Genomic DNA, 12,791 nt, shown 5'->3' with positions numbered 1-12,791 from the left:
CGCTAAAACATTCTTTCAAGGTACCTCCTTATCGACTCGCCAAATTAAGGGACTAACTAAAAGATCGCTGGCTCACGTACGAAACAAATCAAGGTCAGTTAAAGGTGAGGATAACAGGCGAAGCATCCCAGGGATCGGTGTTAGGTCCCGACCTCTGAAATGCTTCGTATGACAGCCGCCTTCGCTGGTGCTTGCCAGAAAGCGCTTTCGCAGACGACGTGGCTGCCGTTATTACAGAACGCAATTAGGTCCTGGTGCAGCTTAAATTAAACCAAGAAATGCGCAATGTAAATAGCTTGGTACAGCAAAAACTGAAATCGTGTTCCTCACGAAGAGACGAATTCCCACCATAATCAATATAATGGTTGGGGAACAATGAGTACAAACACGCAGCTCCACGAAATACCTTGGGGTGAGGCTAGATAGCAAGCTAACCTTTTCGGAACACTTTCAAGGAGCCTGCGAGAGAACTGTGCAGACACAGGATACCTATGTAAGTCGATTAATGGCAAACATAGGCGAGCCATGTACATACAAGAAAGCTGCTTGCTTCCGCTTCGGACTCTATACACTTCTACGGTGCAGACATTTGGGTGGATGGAATGAAATTCCGAAAGTACCGAGAAGCTATTACTTCAGTCCAACGCAGAGAGGCGCTACAAATTGCCTCAGCTTATCGCACGGTATCCGCAGACACAGTTCTTTTTATCGCGGAAACCATACCGATACATCTTCTCGCTGAGGAGAGGAAATCTATTTATCACCTCCGAGGGGAAGTACGCAGATATGTTGCTGCCGTGCAGGCGGGCAACAGCAATATAGCTGTAGTGCTGCAGGCAAGTGGCCCAGGGAACAGATTACCAAGCTGGAGCCATGGTTAAAACGGCCACATGGAATGGTCGACTTCTATCTGACACAGTTTTTAAGTGGCCACGGCTACTTCCGGGAATATCTCCACAGGATGGACAAGGTCGAAAATCCGAATTGCTTATACTGTGGGCTCATAGACGACGCACGCCACACCTTTTTCGAATCACTTCGCACAGCAACGGAGAAGATGAGAATTAACACTAGGCGACCTATCCCCTGGAAGTGTCATCGATAAAAGACCTGCGGAATTGACAGATGGGACATGGTCAGCAGATACGCAAGGAATATTCTCCTCGTTAAACGGTAAGATGGTTGCTTAGCCCAATAACGTGAGATTAGCCAAAGATCCCTCGTAGCGCGCTTCTGTACCCAAAGTTATGCTAAACGCGATCCCAGGTGCGGAACATGCCCAGGCCGTGGGAGGTTAGGTTTTAGTGGGTATCCCATTAAGAAAAAAAGGAGTCCTACACTCGGAGAGGCTCGCTGCTACAGAAAATAGCACCGAGGCTTAACAACATGGTTAGTGCATAAAAGTTGTAAGACTTACACATAATCTTCGACACTATACAGCCCCGCGCTTGGACCCACACCTTGATCGATCATGTGAACCTCTCGCCTTCTTTTAATCTCGCCCAATCTAAATGGAACATATACGGAGCAAGTATCAAGCGATGCATCCTTTTTAGATATTTCATCCCCCTTTTCATTCTCATCTATCCCCATATGCGCTGGGACCCAATATAGATGAATGATTTTCCCCGATTCTTTCCAGGGATTGCTTACACGCTAACACACTTTAAGATGCTGTGCTATGTGAGATTATCGCTTTAATTGCTGCTTTAATGTCAATATAAATAAGAACGTAGCTGAAGTTTAAGCTATTTACTTCCAGTATTTCTATTGCCATGGTTACCGCTAATACTTCCGCTTGGAAAACGCTACTGTGATTTCCCAGCTAGATCTACAGCATTTCCGAATCAGAACAACATACCCCAGACCCTACTACTTCCAATATATTGGATCCATCGGTGTACACATGTATCGCCTCGTTCACCATTTGAACACCCTTGCGCCAACCAACTCCAACTCTATTGTGGCTTTAAGAGCCCCTCGAAGCACAGATAGGGAATCAGGCCGTATGGTTTGCGCTCAAGCTGCCGAGGTACAGAGCCTAGTAGCAGTTTTTAACGATATGTAATTTGCTACTAGTCTACAGGTGGAATGTGCATAATGACATAGCATTGATAGCCTGCATACCCCCTCTAATTGTTAGGTAGTTTCTTCCATCCATCAAAGGGCTAATCATTCGAAGTCACTTTCCACTTATGACAATTGCAACGTCATCTGCGTAAGCCGTAAGTTTAAGGGGTCCGTGTTCGAACCGTATGAGCAGTTAGTTGATGACCAGCGTTCACAGCAAAGGTGATAGCACCTCACCCTTCGACGTGCCCCTGTCAACTGATCTCGTGGCCTCATACAATCCCCATTGTGAGGTCATCTTCCTGCAATTTAACATGCAGCCGATCCATCTGGTTATGGATGGATGTACTTTAATGTAGTTAAGGCCAGCCATGATCGCCCATTTAGAAACATTTTTGAACACCCCGGCCATGTCTAAGAAGACTCCTAGAGAATATTCCTTATATTCCAGGGCTTTTTATATTGTAACGAATGTTAGCAGCACTGAGCGATGATATCGTCTCTAAGCCGATGCTAAGCAGTGACGTGAATTCACATCCATAGATCAATCATTATGTATCTACATAAACGAAACAATAGTTGCGTCTACACATATGTACCATGTACGTATACGAGCAGCGGAGAGTCAATGCACAAACACATGCATATATCTGAGATACTCCTGAAAGTATGCAATGAGAAAAACTATAAAATTATGCAATTGTAGTTACAGCTGAGAAGTTTGAGAGCTGCTGGACTAGTAAATTCTGGAAGCGCCTAGAAAATGCGAACGTTGAAATCCGAGAGTATAAAAGGCGGCAATTGTACAGGCGCTGGAATTCAGTTTGATTTGAGTTGTCAAGCAGTTTCGACTAAGACGCTATCTAGCGAGCAAGAGCAGTATTATTTGGAATAGTAGAGTTTCATTTGAGATATCAATCAGTTTGGTTATTAAGCAAGCTATTCGTTGCACAGTTTGAGTGTTATTGTGAAGTACTTTAATAAAGGCCATTTTTCATTATTACAAATTGGAGTTATTTATTCAACAGTTTAGTGATTCTAACTTAGCAGAGGATTGCAAATAAGAGGATTTGCAAGTAAATTCGTTACAATATGTTTATTACCACCCTATGCAGTGCAGTGCCTACAGACTTGCTTTTGGTGAACGCATGTTGTGTTGTGCAGAGCAGCTTTTCATCCACGTTGGACTTTATGTACCCATCCTCTCAAAGGTTTTGAGCAGAAATGATGTTAAGCTTATGGGCCTGTAGTCTTTGGGATACATGTGGCCGATCTTCCCCGCCTTTCGTAGGAAAGCTACGCGAGCAGTTCTGCAAGAGCGCGGTACATGATTCAGTCTTATGCACCCATCGAATATTAATTTAAGCCATTCCTTGAAATGTTTAGCATGGCTGGAAATATATCGTCTGGGCCCGGCGATTTAAACTTAGAAAATGTTTCACCGCCCCTTCGATTTTGGTAGTGGTCACCAAAACCGGCACTACCCGCTCCGTGATAAAAACGTGAGTGCTGTCTGCTAGCTCTTCTGAATCATCTCCCGATGGGAAATTTGTAACGAAAAGCAACTCAAGGGACTCCTCACTATTATGTGACTATCATCGTTCTTACTCTTTATTAGTCCCTGGACTGTGTTTCTCTTTGCTAGGATTTTTTCAACTACGCTGTTTCTCTGGAGCACTCTATGTCCACACATAAGTTTTCCATGGGTTTCTATTTGCCCTCGAAATTTAGCGCTTGTAACTCCTCAATAAATCCCCATATTCGTCCCGGTATGCTTCTCTTTCCGCGGTCTTTGCTAGCTTAATAATTTTTGTTTACCTCTGTTCTAAGAAGACTCAGCTCCTTGTTCTCCATGGAACACTCTTTGTCCACACATACATTTTCCCATGAGACTCTCTTCGGCCTGGAAATTTCACACTTGTAGCTTCTCAATAGGCCTCTATACTCATCCCGGCATTCTTTGCTTTCCGCGGTCTTTGCTAGGTTAAACATTTTTTTTACATGTCTTCCAAGAAGACTCAGCTTATTGCTCTCCCTTTGCGGCTTTGCTTTCCCTCTAAATCTTTTGAGAGGGAAAGCAGTTAAAAGTGTCATTGGTAGGAAATCACTGGACTCCCCCGTTTCCTCCACATTTGCAACCTCTTTGGGTTGTCCCAGTTTTGTTTCTACATCTTTCTGGAATTTCTTCCAGTTCCTTGACCAAGGATTTCTAAAGACTCCTCTCTTTTCTACCCTCTTTAGGGGATGCTGAATCTGATATATGCATGGTCGGAGAAGGATGGTCTACCAAGAACCATCCAACCATACCTTGATATATCACGCTCAGAGCTCAATGTAATATCAAGAACATTGCTGGCTGTTGAACCAACGTATGAAGGGACACTTCCCCTGTTAGCTATCTGAAAACTGGTCTGCAGGATATAACATAATTGAGATTCGCCTCTTTCTTTCGTATCTCCTCCTCCGCACGCATTGTGGTGCGCATTTGCTTCCGTGTCTATTATCAACCACCCTTTGCGCCCTTCATCCTGTACTAGCCTCTTGAACTCCATCGGTGGAATCTCCGCAGTATGGGCCATGAGCAGGATGCCAGGATAATTCCCTGCTTATCTTTCTGGTCAACGGCCACCACTGCGAAGTCCTCAGTAGTGTAATTAGGCAGCATATATGAATGTAGCTGTTTCCATACCATGACTGCAGCTCGCACCCTTCCTTCCGATCAGCACCACGTCAAACGAACCCTCTTCAAGTGTTAGGAGGAGTTGGCTCGACGCCACTTTACTGTGTTGGAGGTTTATCTGTAAGACTCGCAGCACAATTAGGCTGTTTGCCCTTCCTCAACACCTTCATCGTGACGTCTTCGTCCCCCTCATGCCCTTTTGTTTTAAGGCTTTAAGGCCCTCTGCAGCGTCTCCCAATTCCTGCAAATTACGGTTGTTATCCTCAGGACTTCCTTTCCCGGGTCGTAAACGCTGTGCTGGGTGTTCCTCTGTGTAACTCGCTGCACGATTTGGCACTTGGTCCTCTTCTAAAACCTTCGTGATAGCGCCCGCGTCCTCCATCTGTCCCCTTTCTCTTTCGGCTTCTCCCAATTCAAGCGTGTTAGGACTGTTATCCTTGGAACTTATTTTCCTGAGTCACATGTAAATGTTGATTGTACCCCAGGACATTTTGTCAAGCGGCGGGCACAATATATCCTAAGCGTGCTTGTTATTTTGGAAGATGTATGATTGACCTTCTCTGCCATGAAAAGGTCTCAGTGAAAACTCATCTGCCTTGCAGATGCCGTTCGGAGTCTGCATAAAACATGTAGGCCCCGTCCGGCCAATTTGTAGGGAAAAATCAAGAGGAGCACGACGCAAATTGGAAGAGAAGCTCTGCCTTAGATCTCTTCGGAGGTTATCGCGCCTTACATTTTTTTTATGTTTGACCTTGCTCCGTAGGCCGAGATACAGTAAATTCTTTCTAATCCTGTGGCGGTATGTTCCGATTCTGATTCTTCAGAAACCGCATCGTATCCTCCTCGTGATGTTGTCGCACGCTATCACCTTCACACTATTGTACGGCCGGAGTCTTAGCGTTATCTACCTTTGACTTATCTCCTACTTCCGTGGTTGGCATATCGCCACTTTTAACGTTCTCCCTCTGACCTGCAGCTTCCGAGGTAGTTGCTACCTCGCTATTTGAGCTCATCTTTCCCACAGATGTAGGCCTACTTATATTGTCAAAGCTTCCCTGCCTCGTGGCTCTGGGGCTGGTTCCTGGGTCCAGGCTTGTCGATTCTCTCTCCCCGTACCGGTTGCAGTACCGAGGGTTTCTTGCAAACCTCTTCAACTGCCCTCGACGTACTTCTAGCGCCTCATGAACCCATTCCAAGTGATCAATCTCCACTTCTGTTGGGTCGACCACTGCTCCCAAGCGTGGGACAGTTCTTTGTGATCCACGGTACTGCGACAGAGCTCTCTTATTTCGCTTGCTACGTGTCCTTCTCTACTCTACTTCTCTGTTTTCATTTATATGCTTTTCATACACGGAGTTCATTGAACAACCACTACTATCGCTCCCCGAGTACGACCACCTGGCCGACAAGGCGGTCTCAGCGCTCCGTTCGAATACAGCCGAATATGACCCCTGGATTGAAATGGTCCGCTTAACACCCTGGATTAGGGGGTTAACAGTTCTTGGTCACCGTCATCCTGCCGCCTTTCTATGAGGCGACTTGGGGTAGATGCCACCTAAACCGCTCCGCCTCATAGACGGGCGCTACGGAGTTCAGCTAATCCCTCACACCAAGGACCTACCCTAGTGAGGGAAGGTTTGTATTAGCTCTTATATAAATTCTTTAAGCCATGCACACATTTTTTTTTTTTAAATCGTCATCTGCAGAGCTGGCGCTCATATCACTATAGTAACAAATGATAAACTTCTCAACATACAAATTGCTATGCTGGAACTTTTATTATTACCGTATTTTTGAGAAAACCCTTATTTTGAACTCGCCTGCAAATAATCTAGCCGAAGTGAAACAAACATCCTTTGAATTGAGCATAAGAAAAATATTATTTTGCGACAGAAAAGATTGTTTGCTCAAAGTTATAATTATTTATGGATATAAATTATTATTTTCAGCTAGAGCGAAATTAAACAGCTGTTGGAATTGTACGCCTTCTCAGATTTTTTACTCATAAAGCAAAAAACTAGAGGTGGAAATTCACCATTAATTAGCCCTTCAATGGTGAAAAGCTGACAAAAAGTTGTCGGCAAACAAATAATTTTCCATCCATCACCCAGCACCGTGATCTTCCTAATTCGCTCAACGAATCCGATGTGAACGTAATAATATTTTTATCTCCATCAAAATTCCAATCACTCAACAAGAAAAGATCTCGCTCCAAGTATTTCATGTACTCTGGTATATTTTGTGCCCTCTTCGCTGGCAGGTACAAACTACAGTCAGGTGGACAATGTACAATCACTTCTCTTATAATTTGAGAAGGTTTCAGGAAATATAATGGTCCCAGAGTTTTAACTTTATTATTGGCGTTAGCCACAGTCGCATGATGGGCTTTCAGGTCGTGATTATGCGTTGTAGGAGCTCTTTGAACTACATATTCGGCCCTGTTTGATAGCTTTTGTGAAAACTGTACACAGCAGTGATTTTCTTCACGAACACTACCAACGAATTTCTTCTTTCATCATTTACATGTCGGAATCCTTAATGATATGCCTGGCAATAATGCATTGCCAGAGCGGAACAATGGTGGTACCCTTGTTTGGAGAACACTTGTTTGGAAAAACACTTGTTTGGAAAACACTTGTTTGGAAAAACACTTGTCAAATAATACCTGTTGGAGAAAAGTGACTACGCAATATTGTAAAGTAAAATCATAGTGAGGGGGCTAAGATACTTGGCTTGGATATCATAAGTGGTTTCAGGCTCTGGATCAGGGACTGATTTCAGTCTTAGACCGGCCATAGTGACGAATGTCACGCGTGATTAGTTTTCACGTCCTGCACGAGGTGCCCCTGCTTCTACTGATAATGGCGGATCTAGAGAGGCCAACTCGATAAAACCCGCACCCCCTGAGTCATTGTGCCGAGCTCAGGGGAGGGAGGACTCTTTAAGAGTCAAGATCGGTACATAACGGTGACGAACTGGACTGTTTTAGGGCTTTGATTTGACATTAAATTTGGACTTGATGACTTTGGGCTGGTAGGTGCGGTATTCTGCCACTTTAGTAGATCGGGGTGAAACCGTACCGAAATGGGTGGTAGGCTAATGCTGCACCTGCCCACGTCCCGTTAAAACCGTGGCGGACCTCAAGGTACGTTCCGGCTCCGTCGACGTTAAGTTGGTGGTGTAGGTGCGGTTGAAGACTTTCCCGCTTCGCGTCCGGTCTGGCTCTGAACGCATTACTCATACTAGTTGAACTGTCGTCAAGAGTAGACGTGTTTTCAGTGTGTGTGGGGTGCGCGCAATTGAAATCGCTTTTTACACTATTATTATAATCAAGTTTTATTAAAATTTACGCTAAGTTTTCACTTCAAATAATGAATTGTAAAATCTGCAATCAAAAAGTGGACCGCGCAGACGGTGGTAAAGTCACCTGTGCCGACTGCAAATATATTTTTCATTGTGTGTGCGTCAATTTAAATAAATCCGATGACGATTTTATGAGAAGCAACAACACCAAATTTAGATGTGATGGATGTGGTGTCGCTCATCGTAAATCGTTGCACATCCAGCCTCTGCCACCACCAGCGACTGCATCAGGGCTTGCAAATGCCTCCAAAGCTGCTCCGACGCTGCAAAAAAATTTGGCATCTACAAGTTTGGATCAAGCCAAAAAACAACAACAACTGTCCGCGAAAGCAACTTCAGGTAATGCAAATGGGCAAGGCAATGCTAAAGAAAACGTTGCGTCTAATACCAACACAAATAATCAAAAACAGCAGATAGACAAATACACGGGTCATCAACCTAACGATAACTCCGACAGCAGTAACAAAGCAATCACTCTTCAGTTGCTATATGAAGAGATAATTGCGCTAAGAGAAGTCAACACCAATGTTCTTAATGCACTCGGCGTGCTGAAAGAGGAGAATGAAGCACTTAAGAAAAAGGTGACAGTATTGGAGAGCAAACTCATTTGGAGAGAGCAGGGAGATTATGGGAATGCAATTGAAATTACTGGCATCCCTCAACAGTACAGCAGCAGTGCGGAAGGTTGTGTACAAAAAATTATTATGGACACATTAGGAGTCACAATCGCGCCTACAGATATCGACAAATGCGTGGTAAAAAGCATTAAACGTAATAATGACTCTCCGTGTGCCCGTGACGTAGTTTGCGTGCATTTCTCATCTAATGCAATCAAGAAGAGAGTGATGACCGCAAAAAAAGCAAAAGCGCGCTCGCTGTCAGCAAAGCTATTTGATGACTCAACAATAATAAAATATATATAAACGATGCTCTCTCACGATCAACTCGAGCTTTGTTTACTGCGGCATATAAATTAAAACAAGAGAAACGATATAAATATTTATGTTTAGGGAAATCTAGCTTCCTAATGAAAAAAGGCAACAATGAGAAGGTTATCAGTATCAGAACATTTGATGATTTGCATTTAATAGTTAACTAGCTAATTTTAGCTCTTCTCTCAATTTTTATATTTACTTTTAAAGATGTTCTCAGATGTTCTGCCTAATGATAACCCAATCGTCGCTAGCAATAATGTTTTGAATAACTCGCCCTCAACTGATTCTAACAAATTATTAGTTATCCATCAAAATATACGTAGTCTTAGACAAAATTTCGATGTATTCGTTGGTAATATAGACGCGTTAGGTATAAAGCCAGATATTATATTTTTGTCTGAAATATGGATTTTTTCGTATGAAGTAGGAGATTATAAAATCCCCAATTATAACTTTTATACAAATACCAATGACAGCTACAGTGCAGGAGGTGTTGCAGCATTTGTACGCGATACTTTTGACTGCTCGTCAGTTAGTAATAGCTTACAAAGTGCAGATACGTTACAGCTTTCCATCAATATCCAAGGCGAACTATTTGTTTTCTTGGGGGTATACAGACTTCAGTCTGAACCTATCTCGTTATTCCTTGAAGAATATTCGTCTTTAGTGGTAAATGCGAAATCGGTTAATTTTTTTATTCTTGGTGACATCAATTTGGATATTTTGCATCGTTCTAGTATTACCGACGAATATCTGGCTTTAATGGCGGTAAATGGTTTGGAATCCTACATAAATGAACCAACACGAACAAGTTCAGGCACTTGCATTGACCACGCGTTTTGTCCTTTCAACTCGCTTCCTAATAAAAATTGTGCAAGTCTTAATATGGACTTGCAAGTAACCGATCACACGATGACTGGTATACAGCTAACTGGTATTACGTCAGGCAAACCAACTATCAACCGCGCTCGTAAATCGATTTGTAAGGCAAACTTTACGATGCTGAATAACAAGCTTCTTCTCGAAAATTGGTCAGACGTATACGCGGAAAGTAACGTATCGGCGGCTTATGGTGTATTTTTAAACACTTTAAAAGTGCATGTCAATACCTGCACCCTTAATGTGAGTCAGCGTAAACAAGCTCTGCGACTTAAACCTTGGATTACCCGAGATCTATTAAAGAAAATAAAGTTCAAAAATAAGTTAGGCAAAAAATGTGCTAAGCATCCCAATTGTAGGAAGCTTCGCTCTCGCTACAATAAAATTAGCAATCAGTCCAATAAAGCAATACGCACTACGCGCGATAAATTTTTTAAAAACAAGTTTAACTCAGCTTTGGGCAATACCAGAAAAGAATGGGGCGTCATCCACAGTTTCCTAAACCGAGACAGTGTAGGGAGCCACGAGCCAGTTACCCTACGTGCTGAAAGCCAGCTGACTACAGACCCAGAAGAAGTTCCTAACAAATTTAGTACATACTTTACCTCGATTGGTAATTCAAGTTCAACCCTTTGTGATTGTCAGTTTGCAGCCAATCTACCCTTATGCCAAGTTGCAACTAATAGTTTCTTTTTTTAACCCCATATCCAGCTTCGAAATCGCTAAAATTATAAAAACATTGACCAACTCTAGCTCTTGCGGCGATGACGGTATTTCAAATAGTTTATTAAAGAAAATATCGCTCAATATAGTAGATATACTGAAACATTTATTCAATAAAAGTATAACTCAGGGTGTTTTTCCTGATGATCTTAAATGTGCCATTGTAATCCCGATCTTCAAAAAAGGGGATAAGAGGGACGCACGTAACTACAGGCCCATATCTCTACTCCCATCGATTTCCAAAGTATTTGAAAAGGCGGTTAAAAATAGAGTTGTGAACTTTCTACATAAATCGAACTTTTTCAGCCGCATGCAATTCAGACTCTCAACAGAGGACGCTCTACTAGATTTCTGCTCAAAGGTGTACAAAGCTCTGGAGAGTAAAAGTAACTGTGCTGGTTTATTTGTCGACATAACAAAAGCTTTTGATATGGTAGACAGGAATATACTTCTGGAAAAAATACATAGTGCAGGTTTTCGTGGCTTTATGTACAAATGGTTTACATCTTATCTTTCTAATAGAATACAAAAAGTTAAAGTGGGTAGTTACTACAGTAGCCTGCAGGAAGTTTATCTGGGCGTACCCCAAGGCTCTGTCCTTGGCCCGGTACTGTTCCCCATTTATATTAATTCAATTTTTTCAATTCCATTGAAGGGCAAAACGACTGCCTTTGCAGATGATCTTGCCATTGCGTATAGTACAACGAGTTACCTCGAACTAATATGTGATATTAGCCACGATGTACATATGCTGAGGACTTGGTTTGCTTTACACAAGCTACTAGTTAGTAATAAAACGAAGTTGATGTATTTTAGCATTGCTCCCAAAGAATTTGAGGCTTGTGATCTTTTTTTCATTCAGCAGAATGCGCACGTTTTAACATGCATCATATGGCGTGCACTTTGAATGGCACGAAAAGTTCATTTGCAACCAACGTTAAATGCAGTGATAACTGCTTCAGGATTGATGTTGTTGAAAATTTCAAATACCTAGGTATTATAATCGATAATCATTTAAATTGGTCTGCACACATTCAGAAACTAAAACATTACTTTCTGTACACTAGCCGTCACTTCTATCGTCTCAAAAAGTGCTGCACTATGTCCACTCTAAAAGCTGTTTACTATGGTCTAGTCCAATCGAAACTTCAATATGGGATTACCTGCTGGGGTGGCGCCTCGGCTAGTAAGTTGTCACCCATTGTAACACTCTAAAAGGGAATTATAAGCCGCATATGTGGCGCAAACTACAGGTCTCACGCTATGATATCCTTTAGGAGACTAGATATACTACCATGTCGTCATCTATATTTATTTAAAGTCCTAAAAACATTCTTTATTAGATCGGGGTACTTAGAAAGTTATCCTTCTGAAGTCTACAACCTTAGGAGCAACCTGCTTCCATCGGTACAAATCCCGCATGCTAGGACATCTCACTTCAGAAGTTTTTATACATACACGTCGTGCAAAATGTTCAACACTCTCCCTACTTCTGTACAAGTTATAAGAAATCTTAACCTATTTCAAAATAAAATAAAAATGTATCTGATTAGTTTTAGACACTACGATCCAGAAGCCTTGCTGACGACGTTGTTGTAAGCCATATCTAACTTTTTTAACTATATAAACGGTTTCTCTATCGGAACCCTAACTAATGTACGAATTATCAATTGTTTCTCTATCGTAATCTTAACTAATTATCTGAATTATTATGAGTTTATTCTATAATATTATTAAAAACTATACACCCCACACTGAAAAAGAATTTTACTATGTGAACTGGCATTTAATACTATTTTAAAAATTTAATATAAAAAATGCCATGTACTTTTCTTATGCTATAGAGTAATAGAATGTGCTCTTTCAATATTGTAATTTATTTAAAATATGCATAAAGAAATGTTTAATAAATAAATAAATAAATAAAAAATAAAAATAAAAATAAGGTAATGCGTCAACCCTCGCGTGGCCTCCCTGCGTAGATAACCACGAGACCGTTAAAGGGCGACTACACAATCGGATCCGGATAGCGGCCTTGAGAGGGGACTTTTTTAGAATGGACAAGACTAATACGAATCTGCCAAGGATGGGGTGCGGAAGAAGAGCGCTTTTGATGGAAATCCGTCAAATCAATCTTCAGC

General features: G+C 42.0%; 1 protein-coding gene across 9 annotated transcripts in view; it reads right to left on the bottom strand.

The window, feature by feature from the left end:
- Positions 1-12,791, bottom strand: part of bt (projectin protein bent) — a 3,328,983-nt gene that overhangs the window by 2,846,984 nt on the left and 469,208 nt on the right. The window lies entirely within an intron of this gene.

Source organism: Eurosta solidaginis, chromosome X (genome assembly GCF_040869045.1).
Source record: "Eurosta solidaginis isolate ZX-2024a chromosome X, ASM4086904v1, whole genome shotgun sequence".
NCBI classification, from domain to species: domain Eukaryota; kingdom Metazoa; phylum Arthropoda; class Insecta; order Diptera; family Tephritidae; genus Eurosta; species Eurosta solidaginis.
This window is presented reverse-complemented; position numbering and strand designations above follow the sequence as displayed.